Below are 8465 nucleotides of genomic sequence, written 5' to 3'. Positions count from 1 at the left end.
TTTATTTATTTTATTATGTTCATGAGACCTATCGTAAAAATTGTTACCCGCAACCTGCTTGCTTTTTCTGTCTTCAAAAGTGTTTCGCGAAAAGTTTACCCCGCGTAATAAACGCACCCATAAATTTGCATCAATTTTTTTTTAAATGCCATCATTACGCGAATAGAATCGGTAAAATGCACAGCGACGCTGTTCATAGGCCGATCGGCATACTGTGCGTGATTTCGGAAAATGAATAAATAAATTTACTTAATTTATAAAATCAGAAGTGGACCTAGCAGGTATAAATTCTGTACTTGTTTGTGTGCACATTGAGTGGACATCTAAAAAAATGCAATCAATTTGTCACTTAAAAGGTTATCGCGATCCCCCATAAGCCTTATTGTTTCGGAAGTAAGAAGATTGAACACTCGGTGGAATACCACGGAAGTACAACTTTAGCATTTTGAGTGTGATGATCTGTTATAAGTTCCAGCAGGCGCAACAAAAAATACGGCTTTGAGAATTCAGGGCCATTAGAAAAGGCAACATAAGCCTGACAGATGGTTGGGCTGTGCCAACTACAGAACTTTCAGGACAATAGCATAAATTCTTGCTTATAAAGCATCGTCCAACACACCCCGTGTACCGACACCTCCTGATGAAACAACTGGAACCAGGATGAGTTACGCGTGCCACCGCCATACTGCTAAGGTGAATTTTAAACAGTTGATCAGAGAAATTACACAGGAGCCCGTACACATTCAATCTCCGCCTAAATATTGCACTCATGGTGTTCTTATTTTTCGCCCCTGTCATGAACACACCCTACCATGCGTATAGGATCCAATCTGCGGCCTCGCATTCCGTGTAGTGACGCCGTTTCCACTGGTTAACCACCGAGGCAGGGGAAGAGCTACAAGAAAACAAACTCTCCGAAACCATACTTCAGCCATAACACATCAGCCGAGCTGACTTCTTGAATGTATTTATGGGCGGACAGAATTTACCGCCAACTTGACTCCACTGGATGGCCCTAAAGTAAAAATCAAATCTAAATCATAAAAATACCCGAATTTCTGGCGCTGCGAAGTGTCACAGAAACAATGTGCGCAGGCATATTGACAGCTCGACACGTGCGATTACGAAACGTTTGAACCAGGGAGCACTAAGGACTAGCTCCCTAGTTTTCCAGCAGTGCTTGCATGTACAATACGACACCTCAAATTTAATTTCTTTGTTGTTGTTCCGTGAGAAGTCCCGTCTGCAACCACGCGTTTTTTTTTTTTTTTTTATTAGGGCGAAAGCACTGGTGATGCTGGGGATGTCGGAGAAGAAACGGCGTTCCGCCCGTCACTTAATCGGCTAGCTGACCTGTAACGCACGATTCTAGCGGCTTTCGCGCCGCCATTCGTTGATCCCAGTAATCGAGCGTGCGTTTTCCCCGAACTTCCTGTTTTCACGACTGACAGGCGTCAAGACAGCGTGACTGACACTCGCAGGCACAGATACCCTCGTGCCCAGAGAGCGGTTGCTGGTGCGGGGTTTTGTGCCTGTGAGTAAAAGAAGAGAGATTGACCATGACGTATCTAATAACAGCCGCCACGTCTACCAGCTTTTCTTTACCTGAAGGCATGCTTCAGGGTTTTGTGAGTTTCTTTTTCTTACCCTCGCCCGTGGCATATGTATGATTTGAACCTGCCAAACTAGATACATATTTACATGAATGCGTGATGGGCGCCGTCAGCCAGACACAAGGCGATGACGCTGTTCTATCAGGCTGAATTTGGTGCTCAGCGTTGATTTGGCCAGCATTGTTTCTTTCCTGGCTGTGGCCCTTCAAGAAAATAACCAATATCAGGCCATTATTCTGCAAATAAAGGCATGGTACTCCATCAAATATTTATCAAATTTTACTGTCCATACGATAAAGCAGAATTCGTTCATTTTAATTATCTTTGGCGGCTATGCGAGATCTCAATGAGGTATCTTTTAGTAAACACGATTACACTGCACACGGGTACAAACATGTGGAAAGCGCTAAACAGTTTGGCAGCAATGCTAACAGCTTCGTTACCAAGACATCTGCCACAATTGATGTCAAGTGTCGTAACGCGCAGTCGTATCTGGAACATGGCAACGTTTCTTGCTTACATAACTCACTCAATGCAGTGTAGACACATCGCCTATTTTATTTGCCTGCCCCGAGCAGTTCTGGGCACTTTCTGGGCAGTTCTGAACATCTAGCCTTACGAATTCTATGGGCGAATAAAATACGAAACTGCCCTCGAGCAGTTCTGAACAGACTGAAATAACAGATAAAAGGTGCCTATTGCAATAGAAATTGCGAGGATTTGCAGGAGCAAACGGTCTGGAACGACTTTGAACGGCCAGGAATTCGCCCCGGAGCGCGCGAGACATGTCCTTGCAGCAACCAGCGGTGTCTGCGTCCACGGCCGAGCTTGCTTCCTTCCAGGCGGCGGCTGTGCCTCTCCGCCGCCGCCGTTCACGGGTCAGGGGCGGTGCTCGGTCGAGCGGCGCCCGTCTCCTTTTCCGGAAACCGCCTTGGGCGGCTGGCCCGGTCTCGTGCAGGATGCGTGCTCCTTTTCGGCCTCTTCTTCTGGGCCGCCCTGCCCGCCTTGGGCGGATCTTCTGCTGCCGACGACGACGCGCTGTCTGCGAGAGGGGACCGCGGAGCAATGATACAGGCGGCGCTCGACCCAGCACGGCTTCAGAAGCGAACGCTGCAGGGTGTGCACTTTTGGAGGCCGCATTTTTGCTCCAGATTGCGCGTGCGAGTAGCTGGGAGGGAGGGGCGAGACTGTGGCCCCTCTTGGGCGGAAGTAAGATCGTTGTTTGTTCGCTATGCTTCGGGACTTTGTCTGGGCGGGGAAGGTCAAACTTGCTTTGCTTTGTGCAAATTGTAAGAAAAAGTTAGATACAAAATTTGGCAACTACATACCTCTGCAGATGGTCCCAGAAGTCTATATTTTTAGGAGGAAGATTGTTATTCGCTCGCTATGCTTTGGGACTTTGTCTGGGCTGGGAAGGTCAAATTTATTTTGGTCCGGGCAACTTGTAAGAAAAAGATATAAGCAAAAATTCCCAGCTGAATACCACTGCAGCTGCGCACAAGGGGCTATACTAGAGTCTTTGTCGGAGAGTATTTCCTTCCGGCATCCCTGGTCTTCCTGGAGAATCGCAACCCTCCATCCTTCGATTTTGCAGACCTGTCAGTGCACCAAGTCCAGCTACAACACAAGTCGTCGGTGAGCCTGTCTCCTTCTCTCTCTTGTTCTTTCTCTTTCATTATTTTAAATTTATGACATCCACGCAACACGAAGCGACCGATATATTTTTATGAACGGTGAAATATTTTATCATCATAAATACTGGGATGATTTTTCTTTTCCAAAACATGGCCAGCAAGTTTAAGGAGGGCTTTTGTTTTGAGAAGGAGGATGGATGAAGCAAGATATCATTTACTTCTGATTGTTGAGTTGTACAGTCCGTCCCGTATTTGCTTGAGAGCACGAAAGCGTGTATCGTCGCATGAAATGTACTCAGAACGAATACCAAAATTTACAGCGATAAAATACGACGACAATGGCGGACACAACCGACACATACAGCATCCGAGCCGAAGCTTATAAACTACCAAGATACCACCTCACGTACGGGCTCTCTGCGACGGGAATTGTCGAACATTTTTACCCAATAAGAAAATATCTACTGATCCTGCTAAGCAAACTGCACAAGCATAGTTCGCAAAAATCTGTTGAAGCTTATTTTTCCGTTTCACAATCGCAGCTCCTACCTAGCAGGCGAAATATACCATCATTAAATTTATCATGTAGCATCTTTTGCTGAGCAACGGTAAGCGCCACCGCCCATTCGGTGGTTCTTCGTCAATCTTAATTAGTGGTATTTGGTTGCACTAGTGCAAGTCATACTTAGAAAAAGAGGCAACCAAACGCAGTCTTGGTTACGTCGTACAATTCGTAGCAGAGTGTTGACGGGCAATTTCTTGCACCCAACCGAATGGACAAAAACCTTCTAGTAACAGGCCAAGGAATTGTAAATAAAAATGCATACACAAAATATTTCCAGAGTTCTGTGTGGTCACGCGAAGACGTTGATGTACTACTTCTTGCCGGGTATTCATACTTCCCGCATTTCTTCTATGGGCTGTAATTGACACCGATTATAACAAAGGAGGATTTAATTGCATTCTGACACTTTGCTCAAGCAATTTGCCTGGTACGGCTGTATGCAGAAAGAGTAAGTTTTGCATTACCACGAAACAAAATTTCTGCCCACTCACGCGGTTATCATTCTTTCCCTATCAGACTTTGCGAGTTAGCTGCTCACCCAACAACTGACACGGTTTCTTGCCGGAAACAAAAAATTAGGCACAATCAGCACCCACTCAGGGATAATCCGGAAACTAGCCTCTGCAATCTCCTGAAGGTCCAAAGACTGCTGTCCAAACCGTGTCCGACATAAATAATGGCGTCGAAAGTCCCTGCAATCTCACCGATGTTATCCCACGCCAGCCTCTCAACACAAATTCTTCCCTCAATGTCGGTATACATCAACCCCACAGGCACCTACTAAAATCACTTACTTCGCCCTTTCTTTTCGTCGTCCTTTACCCAGCGGGCCGCAGAGCGTCGAGCAGAGGTCAGCGGCGAGCCTAATTCCGTTACAGCCGATAACTCACTCCCGCCACCGCCGCATTTCCCAGCTCTCCTGTCTCCCACAGGATACCGTAAATCGCTGGCGCGCACACACACACACAGCTTGCGTGATCGGAAAACACGCAGCTCTCTCTCGGCTCCCCGATCCATCCATCCGGCGCGACCTTGTTCTCATTTGTAGAGCCGTTGCGCTCCACCGGAACGTGGAGCCACGAACGGGTCAGGCGACGGCTGGTTAAACGGGGCTGCCTCGATCGACGCTCACCTTGGGAGGCGGCGACGACGACGTCGGAGGTGGGGTGACCTTTAGAGATGCCACGCACGGCCTCTCTCGCGTTGACTAAGTGCCACGCAGAGTCATTAAAGAAGCCCGGCAATGCACGGCACGGGTCTTCCCGTAGTCTACCCGCACGCGCTGAGGGAAAAACGACGGTGGTTTAAACGATTGCGTGCGCGGACTTTCGCCGAACGACGTCTGGGGAGAAACGGACGGAAGGCTAAGCCTCGTCGTAATGGCCGGTCGTGTAGTAGAGCGGTCGAAACGTCTTCGTTTCGCAAGGATGGCGGACCAGGAAGTGTTGGTTGTTTGGGAGAACAACGGGGAGGTTTGCTGCGTGTAAAGGTTGCGCAATACATGCATCACTAGTGATGCGTTAACCTACGTTACTTCAGACTTTTGTGTCGCTTTATGGCCGCAGTTTACCGTTATGTGACGGTGCAAACAATGGTCGCCGTTCTTTAAGCACGAGTGGTGTCAGCACTGGAAATGAGGCATACGTGAAAAATGAGGCATACAGGATGCTTTGGCTCAATAGGGAATTCGCTTGTTTCGCGACGTGACATCAGGCGAAGAAAAATTGGCCCACGTTCGCACTGTTGTTTAGAATAAGAGCCACAGAGAGGGGAGGTTACAGATCCGCAAACATGCATGAGTATTTCCACTCTTCCTGCGCAAACCGTGCAGGAGCACTAGAAGCACGCTGTACAGATTTAACTTACAACCTGCGGGTAACGCCTTGTAGTTGCTGTTTATCACTTCAATGGCCCTCAATGTCTTCTTCCTGGCGACTGCTGCCGGCAGTCCACCAGTTCCAGCACTAGTATTACGGCTAACATGTTAAGCTTGTCGACCTATCTTGTTAACAAGCTAAGTCGAAATACACATGTTTACTGCTGCTGCTAGTGTAGCGCGACCTGCACATATTCTAGAAGACACCAACACCACCCCAAACCACGTAGAAGCTTCCCCACGGTGCGTCAGTACTGCAGGTTGTAAAGCAGAAGCAAGCTTGAGCTTGAAGGGGTCGTGAATGCAAAATGCAAGTTTTCTTCCTTAAGAAGGCAGAACGATAGAGATAGAGATAGAGATAGAGATAGATATAGATATAGATATAGATAGAGATAGATAGATAGATATAGATATAGATAGATAGATAGATATAGATATAGATAGATAGATATAGATATAGATAGATAGATATAGATATAGATAGAGGTAGATATAGATAGATATAGATAGATAGAGATAGATATAGATAGATAGATAGATAGATAGATAGATAGATAGATAGATAGATAGATAGATAGATAGATAGATAGATAGATAGATAGATAGATAGATAGATAGATAGATAGATAGATAGATAGATAGATAGATAGAGATAGATAGATAGATAGATAGATAGATAGATAGATAGATAGATAGATAGATAGATAGATAGATAGATAGATAGATAGATAGATAGATAGATAGATAGATAGATAGATAGATAGATAGATAGATAGATAGATAGATAGATAGATAGATAGATAGCGAATTTTATTGAAATGAAAAAACACAGAAGGGTCGACCTGACGGTAGTATATCTGGCCAGCTATTCTGTGTGTGGGAAGGGAAAGGGGAGGAGCTTACAGAAGAAGAATACAGAAGTTCTCGATAAGAATGATACAAATTTTATAGCAAACTTCAAACAAATATTCCACGTTATAAAGAAAACAAATGAAGCAGTGGCGAAGGTCCTAATTCACTTTCGAGCGATGTCTCCTGGACGTCACAGAATCTTCTTTGTGCGATTGGCGGTCGCCGACAAAATCTGCTGATAAGAAACGTCACTGGGCGATTGTAGTGGGGCCTTTAGTTTCGTATGATCGTATCAATTGAACGTTGACGTGCAGTTAACGCGCTGATAACTATGGTCCCAGCGATGGCCTCTTGTTCGTCACTGCTTCCCCTAATGCTTTACTGCAGTTCGAAATTTGAAAGTTCGTCAATGTTTCCCTGCGTTTCTTCGGCTAAATAAACACCTTTCAAGGCCTGAATAAAGGCAATTGAGTTACCAAAGGTTAGTTCTTTCATATTGCACTGGGTTTTATTTTGTCTTTATAGGCTCTTTATTTACCTTTTGTGCACATGCAAGAACAAATGAACCCAGAAAATAACAGCTAAACAAAAAAATTAACGCCGTTACACTCAACGTGAAAGCTTACGGAAGTGCAAAGCAGTGATATTCGCCATAATGGGCTGTAGCGCCGTTATCCGCTCACTGCTACCGCCCATCGCATTTCAAATTTCCCGCCTCCGTAGTGCTCACCCCCTGCCTGAAACAGCACCAGCGGGAGTTTTGTTCTCTTCGTGCCTGCTTTTGCTTCCGCACGTGCCGGCGTTGCCCTGCGGCGTTTTTTCGCTTAATATCGCAAAAAACAACCAAACGAGCGTTCCGAACTGAATGAACACAGGTGCTGCCGGTTATTTACATATATTTTGCGTCGAATGTACCTGCAGAATTTTTTTTTGTTTGCGCTAAACAATGGGAAGATGTATGATAAGGACCAGCGTTTTACGAGTCTTCCAAAGGTTATGACTATTTAAACCGCTTTGTTTTCGGAACCTCTGCGGGACGCCCTACGATGGAACGCCGGGCTCTACTTGGGTCCGTTATCTCGCTGCGCCGCCTGATTCCGGCAGTCGCCTTACATCGAGCGTTGAAGCGAGCTACGACGACAAGGCGAGCCCCTAAAGTGTACTGCACTCAAAACTCTGGATATCAGGATCTTTTAATGAGCGAAACTCAGCACACTTTGCACGTGCCTGTAACTTCACTCCAACTTACTCATTCCGGTCACATTCCAGCGGCGTCGGCGTGGAACGCTGCGGTGACGTCATCCGGCCGCTGCATTGTTCTGTGGTGACGCGCTCACAGAGCAATGACTGCCTGGCGTGTATGGATGGCAGCGATGAAGCGTGAATGTTTCGGGCCTTCGCTTGCACGAAGAAGGTCACTTCAGCCCTCCGCCTAGAGCGAAGGAAACAATAATTGAGAACATTTGCATACCGTCGCAGCTCGAACCGCAACCCAACACGCAGCCATTGTGTGAGAACCCCGCCCCTCACTGTAAGAACGAAAACAAGGCTTTGCGGCGGGAGAAATTGTAGCCGTTTACAAAGCTGAGATCTTAGCTTCAACATAGGCGGCGCTAAAGAGCGCGAAGGACTGAATCCCAACCTCTGCCACAAAAATCCAAATGCACCTACACCACTGGCCAAGGTTATTGCCCCCCAAGGACAGTTGGCGGAATTATGAATATTGATGTTCCCGTCATTATGACGGCAATGAACGCTTTGTTCATGCGCAAATAAAAAAACGCTTAAATCTGCGGTCAAGCGTAAGCACGAACAGCTTATCAGCAGAAGGGAAGAACGTTTTGAGCAGTTTGATAACTCGGATATCGCTCTGATAAATGCTCAGTCATGTCCGCACGATCGTTTTCCGCGAGACCAGTGCTGCT

General features: G+C 46.5%; 1 long non-coding RNA gene across 2 annotated transcripts; it reads right to left on the bottom strand.

Moving 5' to 3' along the window:
• Positions 1-1303: 1303 nt before the first annotated feature.
• Positions 1304-7968, bottom strand: LOC144152282 (uncharacterized). 2 transcript variants are annotated; one of them, XR_013319132.1, is made up of 2 exons: positions 7790-7968; positions 1304-2655 (listed from the first exon to the last, which is right to left on the bottom strand). It is a non-coding gene; the product is annotated as an uncharacterized LOC144152282 (long non-coding RNA). The 2 variants fall into 2 exon arrangements; XR_013319133.1 differs by lacking the exon at positions 7790-7968 and adding an exon at positions 4607-4921.
• Positions 7969-8465: the final 497 nt, after the last annotated feature.

The sequence above is a fragment of the Haemaphysalis longicornis genome, unplaced genomic scaffold, assembly GCF_048455015.1.
Source record: "Haemaphysalis longicornis isolate Haplotype H1 unplaced genomic scaffold, Haemaphysalis longicornis Haplotype H1 scaffold_9, whole genome shotgun sequence".
NCBI lineage: Eukaryota > Metazoa > Arthropoda > Arachnida > Ixodida > Ixodidae > Haemaphysalis > Haemaphysalis longicornis.
Note: the sequence above shows the minus strand (reverse complement) of the source record. Positions and strands in the feature narration are given on the sequence as shown.